The following is a 13,630-nucleotide window of genomic DNA, read 5'->3' as shown; positions in this document are numbered from 1 at the left end:
TTCTTTTCAATTTGACTGCAGGATGGAAATGGCATTTGTGCTAATCTGATCCCTCTAAGTTATATTGACAACAAAATGATTTATTTCTGTGTTACAAAAGATGAGGAGGCAGAAAAAAATACAGAGTTAAATGGTTTGGCAATGATCACACAATGAGCTGAAAGTAAATCCAGTCTCTCTGGAGTCCCTGCTCTGATCAAAGTTTCATATTATTGAATATCACAGCATTATAAAGTAAGATAAATGTATCTTACTATACATGTGCTTAGTGAATTATTCTAAATAGATAGCTGTTCTATTTTTTAAACTTTTTATGTTCTGAGATTTTAAAACTTCAGTTCTCTTCTGTTACATTTGAAGATCTCTCTTACAGATTTGAGCTGGAATGGGAATCGGAGAGTTGCTTTGGTGCTTTTCCATGTGCATTTGTATATTGATCTTAAACTAGAATAAAACATTCTCTAAGAGTCACTTGTTTAGACAACTAGCTGTCTATTAGAGGCACTTAATTAAAAATTAATTTTTAGGTGAACTTTAGATGTACTATATAGATTTTTTTAGAGTATACATATAAAATATATTATTGTCTACTGGTTGTGATAATAGCTAATACTGAGTTCTACTCTTTAGCAGAACTGTTCCAATTATTAACTATTTTGTTTTAATATTAAATAACCTCTTTGAGCTACTGTATGATTATTCCCATTTTATAGATAAGGAAACTAATGCACAGAATGATTAATAACTTGCCAGAGGTGAAAAAAATCAGTATTGAACCCCAAATATGCTGACTTCAGAAGCCATACTTTTAATCTTATACTGCTTCCTAGATATTATTAAAAATATTATTATAAAGCCTTTATAATAATAATAAGGTTTTATTAATTAACTTTGTCCTTGAAATCATATTGACCCATTCTAAAGCCCACTAAAAATCTGATTTATTTAGCAATTATACATTTTAAACTATATTGTGTCTGAATTCTTGAACAACTTCTGTTCTCAACCCACTTACAGTTTCACTTGGAGATAGTTTATAAAATTAGTAAAAATTTTTAAGCTGAAGTATAGGCTATAGAAACAGGAATCTTGATTTTACTTTTCCATCCTTTAAAATCCTCTACACACCATTTATTCTAGTTTCTACTCTAAAAACATATAGCATCTCTTGTTTTCCATACTGGTCTTTACAAAATTTCATAGGAATGTATGTGTTTCTGTGACAACATATCTCAGAGAATCAATTGAAAAGGAGGAAAGGCTTCGCAAGGTTTTAGCCCGTGGTCATTGAGTTCCACTGTTGCTGTTGTAGCAAAGCTGCTACCTCATCTGACTGGAAGTGGGAGGAGCACCTTCTAAAGTTTTTTTACCACTTCCCAAATAGCCTATTTAGCTATGAATCTATCAATGATTAATCCACTGATGATGTTGGAGGCTCTCATGGTCTCCCAAGGCTCCACCTTTGAACTCTGCTGCACTAGGGACTAAACTTTTAGTACATGGGTTTGGGGGAGGTATTTCAGATCCAAACCATAACATATTCCAAGTCTAGTGTGGTGTTGATTTTTTTATAGAGGTTTGATTTTTGTTTTCTTCTCAAGGTAATTATGGAATGAATACAGAACATTTATTTTGTTTTGTTTTGTTTTTACGGTGTTGGGGACAGAATCCAGAGCCTCATGCATGCGTGGGAGACACTCTATGCCTAAGCCACATCCCAGCCCTTTCAAATGTTTTTAACTGAATTTCACAAATTAAGCATTTATGGAGATTTCAAGGTGACTTGAAGGATAAGTTTTTTGGTTTACTGCTGGGAAGAGGAAGAAATAAATAAATAAAACAACACCTGAATATAATTGGGAATGATGACTAATTGTCTTCCAGTCTCCTTGTCATTCCTGTTTATTGACTAACATTTGTGGCATTCTTCTATCTTTAAGTAAACAAATAAGCGGAAACTTTCCTGGGTGTTTAATAGAAAGGCAGTTGGTCTTATACAAATAGCCTTTATATAGACTTAAAAGATGTTTACTTAAAAGCTCATTTGGTTGTAGGTTTATGTTAGTACTATTAATTTCTTTCTCTGTGTGTATTTGTTTTCAAATAACACATATCGTAAGTCAATAGGAAGGAGTTCAAGTTGCATTATTTTGGATGGTAGAAGTTTCATGAATTCAATACATGGTCTCTATAAAATAGCATGCAGTGATCATGACATTGGAAATCTGTGCAGAGACAGCAATTTGGGTCTGCATAAGGTCGTTCCAGTAGGTTTAATTTAAATCCTTCAATCCTAAACTTCCTAAATAACTTGTCAAGATAGCAGTGGAGCTACAATGATATTCGATATCTTTTCTATAAAATGTGACGAAGTAAAGGAAAAGTTTACAAATAAATCTGAAATTAGTGATTAAAAAACCTGCAGAAAAATAATTAAACTTCTAATGTTTAGTAAAAAAGTGAGTCTGGAAAATATTTTTTATAGTTTATTAAATTGTGAAAAAGCCTCTGAATTCTCTTAGGATCCTTACATGGTCAAGTCAGAGCGCATCATTGTGAGTTAAATGCTCGTCAGTAAGAGAAGGCAGTCATCTGTTCTATGGTTACTTGATTCTTGCTGTTTTCCCATCTTACATAACACTATTTTATTGCAGTAAGCGAACTGCAGGAACAGTGTGTTGTGGTTGTCTTGTTTAGAAGGAGGAAAAGAACTTCCATTTTCATTAGTTTTTTTAATATTCCTTCTGAAGAATCACTATCACTTAATTCCTGTGCCTGGCACTAATAGCAAATGTAAGAGGTAGCCAAGCTACCACATTTTGTGTGACCCTTGGTGCGACTCTTGAGGTCTGTGGTATTTCATTTTATCATGGTTGTTTATAGAGTATTTGTATTTCAGCCTGTCTCGACTCTCCATTTCTCTTGTGAATACAATAGCGATAACAACAGCCTGTTCATACACTGAATCTGTATGCACTAAGAATTTATGGTTCTACTTAAAGAAGATCCACTTAAGCTTGTCATGGTATAAACTAAGAGGCATTGGCTACAAAGGTGTATGTAATCTGACTTCTGGGTTGCTCTACTCACTCTTCTGTTGCTGTTTGCCCACGTGCTTGTAAACTGGCATTTCTAGGCTGAGTTCATTGCTTCTTCAATAGTAAATTCAGATTACTTGTATTAGACTGCTTTGGGAACAAGAAAACAGTATATTATCTAATGCTTCCCTGGTGCTCCGTATGCCATTTAGAAGCTTGACCAGAACTATAAAAGCAAAAATTGCTTTGCACTAGAAGAAAGCAGCGGCTACACCCACACTCTTGAGGGGAGATTCTTAGTTACAAACAGCTAGGTCTTGAAGGCTCAACTTTCTTGTCTGTGTGCCACACACTGCCCATGGACAAAGATGCGTTAAGAGCATGCACCTTCTGTGCCACACCATCTGGACCAGGACTCCCTGTACAGAGTTACTTCCACCTCCTGCCTTTTGTGCATCTTTCCTTTTAATGAGACCAAGTTAATCTGCCTTTCCTTTGCAATGCCTTTTGTAGTCCAAATGGTAGTTATTTTGTTTTGCTCAGTGAGAATGCTACCCCAAACAGCAAAATGAACTCTTAAATGATTGCTAATACTTAGCTCAACTCTGGCGTATTTGTATTCTTGGATTTGAATTTGTGACACATGACTTAAGTCACTGTTTTTTGTGTATTGAGGAATGTACATACTTCTCTAAGTAGTGCTCTTTAATGTCAAGAACAAAAATGAATTAACAAGTAATCTTTTGAGAGAATGAAGTAGCTTTATTCATTTAGGACATGTGCAAGTTTGACATACCTCCCTGTAGCCAAAACCATAGAACTCACTTTCCCAATACTTGTTATGTTTTTAGCATAACAGTGCTCCCTTTATTAATGTTATTATTCCCAATCTGTTTCTGTAGGTGGCATTCTTTGATTTTACACATTTAGAAGAACTGGGTTTTCCTACTTATGTAGTGAAACGACATTTCTTCTGATATCACAGCCGGGCATGGTGACGCATGCCTGTAATCACAGCAACTTGAAGAGGCTAAGATGGGAGGATTGTGAGTTCAAGACCATACTCAGTAACTTAGTGAGGCCCCAAGCAACTTAGCAAGATCCTGTCTCAAAATTGAAAAATGATTTTAAAAAGGGTTGGGGGGTGCAGGGAATATGGGTCAGTTCAATCCCCAGTACAAAAAAGAAAAATTTTTCCAAGCTTGTTAATCTTTGTTATTCAAATATTTGAAGAGAATTTAGTTTTAATACTGTTATTTTAAATACATTATCTCATTAAAATATATTTTTGGTGTTATCCTATTTCAGCTTTGAATTCATTGTGTTCATTTTAGGCAAACTAGGATGTTCAGAAATTAGTGTTATCTAGAATTAATTATCTTCTTATTTAATGTACAGGTCCACTAAACCCATAATAGGCTAATGGAATTTCTAATTCATTGGCTCATTATACTAGTTCACTAAGTGTGTAGCCTTTGATCCAAAAGAGATGGTTTTCCCTGTGCCGTTTTGTTTCTATATATATAGCAATATATATATATATATATATATATATATATATATATATATATTGCTGTCCTTATTGTCCATGTGAACAGAGAGACACAGAGCTAGTGTTCAGAGCTCAAATTGTAGGAGATAGTAGCAGACTGAGACCAGAGCCCACTTCACCTGTTTTCCCTCCATGAAATTGAGAGTGACTACCAATGAGTATGATCTCCCTTTTGATAATCAAATGTCCACATTGAAGAGTTTGCTCCTGTATCCTCTAAAAGCAGGCGTTGGGTTTATGATTTTTTTTTTTTTTTTTTTTTTTTTTTCTTTTTGGAACTGGGAAACGAACCCTGGCTTTGCTAATGCAAGGCTAACACTTTGCCACTGAGCTACATCCCAGCCCATGGATTTACGATTGTTAGCAAGATCCCTATGGATTATGTATTCCCTTTGGTTAATAGATTAACTGAAAACCGAAGTTTCAAACTATAAAGTTTATCAAGAATTCCCTTTGATGTGAGTGAATATCGTGAACCAAATTGTAGTGTAATAAAAATAATAACATTTCAAACTAGAGCCTCATAGAGGTTAGTGTGAAGAATTCAGTTAACAAATAGGCCAGGTGGGTGGATGGGTGAGCTCAGGTAGGCCGCACTGACTAAAGTGACTTTTAAAACGGAGCTTGGAGGACAGACATTTGGGGGATTAGTAGGTTTGTTCCAAGCGTAGGGGTGGCATAAAAGAAGATATAGGCAAGAGTGGGCGAGAGAGACAAAGGATTCGTTTAAGAGGAAAGAATAAGGAATGGGACAGGACGTAGGAGGAGATGAGATCAGACACAAGAGTTGGAAAAGAGTTGTGGAGCCATTTGAAGACAAGAAAAAATGTGCTGTAAATGTTGAGAGCCCATATTCGAGTAGAAGAGGTGTGGTGAACCTGCATCCCAAAAGAAAGAATGCTGCCAATTTAATAAACTTCATTGTTTAATAATAAAGACAGTGAGCAAAGAAGGAAGTGATTATTAAATGGGGGAATCATATAATCTATCATTCAAACCAGGTCACTTTAAGAGAGTGAAAGGGGACACTAATAGGATGAGACAAAATATGTATACTGAGACTATGCTGGGCAAATCAGGACATGCGGTTATGCCTTTACTTATGAACAATTACATGGGCTTCACTAGTAGAGCACAAAGATAGGAAAGATGGGAAAAATTTAAATCCTGAGTATTGAAACATCATAATCACATTTTAATGCATTGCTTAAATGTAAAAAACCTTAAAGGCAGGGAGTATAGCTCAGCGATAGAGTGCTTGGGTAGCATGCAGGAGGCCCTGGGTTCAATCTCCAGTAGCACAAAGGAAAACAAACAAAACTAGAACTGTAAATAAGTGTCAGATGCATCAGGATCAGCAGGAGTAGTCACTGATGTTGACTGACAGTGTTTCTGTGGTAACATGCATGGTGCTTAGGTGTTGAGTCGGGCTGCCTGGGCTTGAATTCTGGTTCTGCCATTGACCCTCTGGCAAGATGGGGCTCTTAGGGAAACCTGCCTCTCTGCACTGAGGTGAGGCCTCAGTGAGGTAATGTGTGCTAAATACTTATCATAAAGCCTGTCATATGCTAAGCACTCAGATGCCACTACGTTCATTTTTCCTACCATTGCTAGGATGACGACTATATATTGGTGGCTAATATAGCTCACATCACACCTTCTACCTATCTAGGCTGTTCTCACTTCTCAGAAGTAGGTTTTCACAGTCCTCTAATAAATTATTGAGAATAGTAATTCTCATGTGTTTAAAAAAAGTCCTAAAGATATTTTCAGCAGTGTTATTTTTCAAATCCATCTCTTGTTCTGCATCTGCCATCACTGTGACGACTGATAAATTAATCATTACATTTTCTGTTGTAAGTAAGAGAGTGGAAACTTTTTTGGGGGCTGGGAGGAGATGGTTCTTGGCAAATAAAAATGATATGATTAAGATCTTTTAAGCTTTAAATAATCATTTAAAGAGATTCATGAAATTGTCAGTAATTTAACTTGAACATATTCTTCTTTGAACCACTGGCATTTCTTGTTCCTTTTTTCCTGAAATGCTCTTTCCTCATATACTTATATAATTCACCCCTTAACCTCCTTTAGGCCTTTGCTTAAATATCCCCTTCTCAGTAAAGCCATTCCTGACCACCTGTTCAGACCTAGAGCCTCTTTTGAGCCATTTCCTCTTTAACCTTGTTTCTGTGATTTCATAAATAGTGGTTATTTGAGAGATCCTACAATGGTTCTCCACACCTCTGAGGTAGATGCTTCTGGAGAATCTCTAAACACTGACCCTAGGTTAGAATAAAGATTTATACTTCCCTGTTATCTCAGTGGTCAGTACTTAGGGAATTGAGCTTTCATTTTAAATTAGTTTGCCTGTAAAAGAGGTTGTAGAAAGTCTAACCATCTCAGTTTGGGGTTAGTCGTAGTGATAGTTAATGAGGCTAATGTTGACTGATGGCATATAGCCCACTAGACAAAAGGCAGCCCCTCTTCCCCCTGCCAAAAAAACTTTTTGTTTTGTTTTGTTTTGTTTTCTCTCTCTCCAGCAGAAGAGAGTTTCTACTGCTGGTCTTGGAGACCAAAGAGCCTTAACTTACCTTTTAGTGGGAAGAATGCAACTGCCTTGTTTTACCCACGTACCTTTGTGCATTAGTCAGCTCTGCCTGCCATAACAAAATACCATAGACTGAATGACTTAAATAACAGACATTTAGTTACTCAGAATCCTTGAGACTGAACATCCAAGGCCAAGGTGCCAACAGGGTTGGGTGGTGTCTGATGAGGGCTCTCCCTTTCCATTGTAGATGACTGCTGTCTCACTGGGTGTTCATATCACCTGTCCTTAGTGCATGTGTGGAGAGAGCACCCTCCGTTGTCTTTTCTTATTCAGTCAGGGTGTTACCCTTATGACCTCATTTAACCTTGATTCTTTATCCTAAATGCAGTGACAACAGGGGCTAAGTTTCCAGTGTATAAATTGTGGGGGGACACAAACATTTAATACATAACATCCCAGATTATTTCTACTTCTGAACTTTATTCACATAAACAATCATTTTTTGAGACCCTATTAAGTGTAACAGGCATTATACTAATTATCAAGGAGGCAGAAATGAATTATACCATATTCAAGAAATATTTTAGTGAGGGAAATAAATATGGATAATGTAATTAATTGGTAAATGTAATAAATGTCTCTATAAGCTACATTTGAAGAGTGAGTCAAAATTACCAGGCAGCCTTTGTGGAGAAAGGAAGTATAGACTGAGAGGTTAATATAAGCAACAGTATAGTATGTTTAGGAAATAGCAGGCAGATCTGTATGGATAGCATGGGTAGTGAATGAAGGGGTGGGTGGGCATGAATCTGGAAATGTAAAATTGTGTTATGGTATTTGTCTTTCCTGATGCTAAAAAAGTTGAGAGCACCTAGTATGTTGATTTCCACAATGAATAAGTAATAGGTTGGGGCTGGAGTTGTGACTCAGTGTTAGAGTACTTGCCTGGCATATGTGAGGCCCTGGGTTTGATACTCAGTACCAAATATAAATAAATTAAATAAAAGATCCATTGACAAAAAAAAAAAAAAAAGAAGTAATAAGTTTTCAAAGACTAGCAATGACTGACATTTATAATATGTGAAAAGAAACTATTCAAATATAAACAGTGATACAAAGAATTTAATTAATGAGATTCAGGGAAAAAATGGTGAAGGAAACATATATTTAGTATTACATTTGAAAAATCAGGGTAAAATTTAAATACTGTGGTTATCAGAGATGGAAAAAATTGTACAATTACCTCTTCAAGTAAGGAAAAACATTAGAAAGTTTGGTTTTAGCCAATATTCCTTAAGTTTCTGCATAAGATTTCTAAAACTCTTTTAGAAATCTTTTTCTTCTTCACACACATGTTAAAAAATCAAGACAGTAACAGACTATATTTACTTTTCTGCCTGAAATAGCAAACAAACAAAAACAAAAAACAAAAAACCAATATATGAAACAATGGTTTTCAAGACCCTGGAGATCCAGCTGGGCACAGCACATATGTCTTGTCATCTGAGCAACTCGGGAGACTGAGGCTTGAGGATCACATTTGAGGCCAGCCTTGGCAACTTAGAGAGACATTGTCTCAAAAACAACAAGAACAACAACAACAGCAAAACACTATGGAGAAGGAAAACCAGTGAGGTCAGCCCTATGATAGTGTAGCTTACTATTTGAGAGTGTTTCCAGACAACTGTTAGAATTATAGCTCATAAGTCAACAAATGGAATCATAAAATACTCAACCCAAAATAAGGCGGGGATAAAAGGGAAAGGGGAAAAGAGAGCAGATAGGACAAACAAACAATCAATACCAAAATGACAAGTCTTCAATGTAACCGTATCACTTACAGAGGTTAAAAGAGAGTAGGAGTGACTGTATTAATATCAAAGTGACTTCAGTGCACAAATATTAGCAGAATAAATAAATTCATTTCATAATGATAAAGGAATCAGTTCACCAAAAGGACTGTTACAATCCTAAATGTTTATGCAATGAATAGCAGAGCTCCATAATACATGAAGCAAAAAACTAATAAAATTGCAAGGAGAGATAGACAAATCTACAATTATATAGTTCCTTCCTCTGAGTAATTAAATAGAACAAGTGATAAAAAATGAGCAAGAATATAGAAGACTTAATACTAATAACCAATTAATATGGAAGACCTAATTGAGTATATGCACCACATTTTCTCTATCCGTTTGTCTGTTGGTGGACACCTAGGCTGGTGCTCTAGCTTGGCCATTGTGAATTGTGCTGCTGTAAGCATTGGTGTGTATGTACCGCCGTAGCATGCGATAGTGGATACACACAATGGAGTGTTACTCAGCTGTAAAGAAGAATGAAATTTATGTCATCTGCTGGTAAGTGAGTGGAACTGGAGAACATCATGCTAAGTGAAATAAGCCAGACACAGAGAGTCAGGGGTTGAATGTTTCCTTCCACATGTAAAAGCTGGAGAGGTTGGGATGGGGGTGTGAAGAAAAATTAAAAAGAAAAGTGGGGGCAAAGGGTCTCATGGAAACAGAAGGGAGAGGAAAGTGATCAAGTTGGGAGGGAGAAGAGGGCATGGAGAAGTACTAGGGAATAAGACCAACCAATATGCTATGCCCATACACAAATATACCACAATGAATCCCACTTTTATGTATAATTATAATACAGTAAGTAAAATAAGAGCAACAGAAGAGAGATTGGTAGAGTAAAGCTAACAGATCAGGGGGAGGGAAAAGGGGAGAAAAGGGAAAGGGCAAGGAGAATGAGATTGATCAAATTACGTTATGCACGTGCACAAATATGGCACATTGAATCCAACTATTTTGTCTAATTGGAATGCACCAATAAAAAAGAACTTATTGACATTTATAGAATACTCCAATCAATAACAGCCAAATATACTCTGTTCCCATTTATACATAAGAACACTTATCAGGAAAGACCACGTTCTAAGCCATCAAACACGTTTCAGTAAAATTCAAGTCACTGAAAGCATGTCTGGCCACAATGCAGTTGTAACAGAAATTGAGAAGATAGCTTTCTGGGAACACCCCCAAATGTTTGCAAATTAAATAGTACACTCTGAATAACCCATGAATCAAAGAAGAATTTCAAAGGGGATTTTAAACTAAATGAGAAATGAAAATGTGACATATCAAAATTTGTGAAATACCACTAAAACAGTATTTTGAGGGAAATTTATAACCTGAAATGCCTGTATTTGAAAAGAAAAAAGGGCTCAAATCAATGACCTCAGCTTCTACCTGAAAAAACTAGAAAAAGAAGAGGATATTAAACCTAAGAAGAAGGAAAATAATAATAAAGAGCAGAAATCAATGATATAGAAAACAAAAAGATAATAGAGAAAAATCAGCAACCAAAGGCTCATTCCATGAGAAGATCAATAAAACTGAGAACCCTGTAGCCAAGATATACCCTGGACACATGAATGTGGAGCCTGTTTTATTATAAACTAGTTGTCTGACTTTCATAGAACTGAGGAATCAAGGATTAAGTTGAAATATGTATATTAAAGCAAAAGATTTTTAATTGTCACTTAAATATATATCAGGCCATCTCAAAGCATCCAGGGAAACACACTTTTTGCTTTGAATTTCTCTTGTCAGATCATCTTAGCCTCTACCCCTGACTTTTCCTGTCAGAGCACATCTTTCTTTTAGAACATCCATCTAACCCCAGCACAACCCTGACTCCAGATTGTTTGCTCAGTCTCAGGACGTGTAGCATTTCCAGTGATTCTCCAGAACGGAAATTGTGTACCAATATCTTGAAATCTGAACTGAGCTCAGAGAGGTGCTGTGTTTAGTTTGAATAGTGTTTTTTAAAAGTTAAGATTTATTCCTAATATATAACAAAGAACTAGAATAGCTGACAACCCAGAACCCACATTCCCCATGCCAGTAGTCAGTTGGAACTGAATGAAGACTTTTCTCAGAGGCTTTCTATTAAGGGTTTTTACACTAATTCTCTCATCAGAGCATTTCTTATTCAGTAACTGTCATTATTACCCTCACTGCATGTAAGAACTCTAAGTCTCAGAAGAGTGACATGTTCAAGTTCACCAGTCTAGTAAGTAGTGGGGCTGGAGTTTAAATACAAGCATGCCTGTATTATCCTTAGTTCCTTTCTTGATAACATCAAAAATGTTACTTTCACCTTTCATTTCAGTTGAAAAATCATTAATGTCCATAAATACATGGTGCTAGCCATCAAGCCCAAGATACCAAGTTTATTAAATTATTTAAATGGTACATGATTAAAATTTCCATTCATTTGCCTTTTTTCTCTAAATTCCTTAAGGCTGGATTTACCATAGGCTATTATTTCTGAAACATTGACAAATTTGTTTTCTGTATTGTCCAAATAGTTTACTGATAAATAATAATGTATTTAAATACCTTAACGTGATTCCTTTCCATGAAAATAACAGTTAATCACTACCAGATTACAAGAAGAGATACTGATGTCTGTAGTTTTCTAAAGGAACCCAGAATTTAAATTTCATTTTGAATGAAAATCGTTCATGATTTAGATAACAGTTTATATCTCTTGAGAAACAAATGTCTCTTTGCCACAAAGACAGAGTTGTATATTCTAGCTGATAAATATTTACTTTTAGTCTGCACAGATTAGATTCTTTAATCCCAGACTGTTTGTTTCTATCTAAATAGCATTGTTATCAGAATAGAGCTAGTGTTATCAATTTCCCAAACACACACTATTTGACGAATAATTAAATACATTACATAAAAATAAATTGGAAACTAAATATTAACATACTCGGGTTGATTAAAATTTATGGTGCAGGTCATGTAACTTAGTCTAAAAAATAATTAACCCTCTTCGCTTAAAACTTTAAAAGAAATTAAAGCAAACATATGCTTGTAGTAAAGTGTCTTTTGCTTGAAGCTTTTGTTTTTGCCGGAGGTTGTGTGATGGCAGTGGTGGTGAGAGAGTCTCTTTTCCTGTTAATATCTCTGTTGATCCCTAGAGTGAACAAAACAACAAAGCAGTTAGGCACAGCAGAAGTTGCATAGACTTTGATGTGACCTTGGAGAAGTTACTTTTCCTCAGCTTGCTTCTGTGTAAACTTGGGATGAAAATGCTTTCTTTAGAGATTACTCTTGACAATGGTTTATACACAGTTGCAATAAAGTTGCAGCCCTGTATTAGAGTGTAATAGGCATCCTATGGATGATAACTGAGGGTTTTACTGACCTGAAGACACATTGTAGGTTGACTATTTATTCCAAGACAAAAATTGTGACATGATTTGTAAGCAAATGGTAGAAATGTAGGAGAAATAAGTGCTCGGTGTGTTAGGAAACTTTACAGTAGCTCTTTTAGATTGGGCACTGTCAAGAAATTTTGAAACATGGATACTCATTAAGCCCAGAATGTCTGCACTGAATATTGGTCAAACCTCCTACCAGTTATAATTATAGCAAGGGAAAAACCTTTGTGACCAAGACCTTAAGCTTCATATTTTAGATAACCTGTAACAAAATACAGTTCAATTATAGTCTTGTATATGGAAACAATGAGATCACTGTGAAAGAGAAGGAGCACTGTATTGAGTCAAAAGATGAGGGTTGTTAGTCTCTGAGAATGCCGCGTGACCTTGGTTAAGTTATGTCACTTCTCTTGTTTTTCCTCAGTACTCAAAGGAGGGAACTGGTATACATTTTTAAGATCCCAGATACTATAAAGCAGTTCCTTCTTTCAGTGTGTTGTAACAGGAATGCCTTGTGCAGCAGATCACCCCCGAATGGGATTAAGTGTAGTCACAGAGCCAGTAGGGGGAGCACAAAGTATGAACTTATGTGCAGGCCTGAGGACTGTGGAGGGGCTAAAGTGAACACTAACCACCCTTCTTAAAAGGAGGGTATTTCCTATCAGGTTATGTTCAAAGTATATTGAACTGCAATTTTTTCTTGAAATGATGGCATTTTTACAATTACTGATAGACTTCTACCTTTATGATTATTGGTAGTTAAAATCAATAGCTATATTTTAATCAGTGGTTTTTCATAAGGATCACTGTAGTTTATTTTCTGTATTGTTAAATATATTTTAGTAGAAGCATTGTAATTTTATGTTGAGAGAGGTATTCTGTTGATTTTGCATCAGCTCTACTGTTCAAAGCCACAAGTTTTAAAGCCCATTTTAAGTGATCTCATTTATTTAGTACCCTTGGGAATTGTGGAGTCCCACATATTTCCCAGATAACAAAGTACATCTCACAGAATCTCTACCTCAAAAATGTCTTTAAGGTATTTGGATGAAGACCTCACTGGAAGTTTTTAAGTACAGGACCTTACACACTGACGAGTCTTCTCAATTCTGCAGAGTTGTCACTTTGAATTTGTGCCTCTTTGAACTGAACCATGATGGGATCCTGAGTTTGCTCCTGTTTTGGTGTCCTGACTTCTTCCTCGTTTTGGTTACGCTTCTCTTAACTTTTCACCATCTCCACAT

At 35.8% G+C, this 13,630-nt stretch overlaps 1 protein-coding gene across 3 annotated transcripts in view; it reads left to right on the top strand.

Annotated features, from left to right (window-relative positions):
* Positions 1-13,630, top strand: part of Dym (dymeclin) — a 369,953-nt gene that overhangs the window by 225,562 nt on the left and 130,761 nt on the right. The gene's annotated exons all lie outside the window — the stretch shown is intronic.

The sequence above is a fragment of the Sciurus carolinensis genome, chromosome 15, assembly GCF_902686445.1.
Source record: "Sciurus carolinensis chromosome 15, mSciCar1.2, whole genome shotgun sequence".
NCBI classification, from domain to species: domain Eukaryota; kingdom Metazoa; phylum Chordata; class Mammalia; order Rodentia; family Sciuridae; genus Sciurus; species Sciurus carolinensis.
This window is presented reverse-complemented; position numbering and strand designations above follow the sequence as displayed.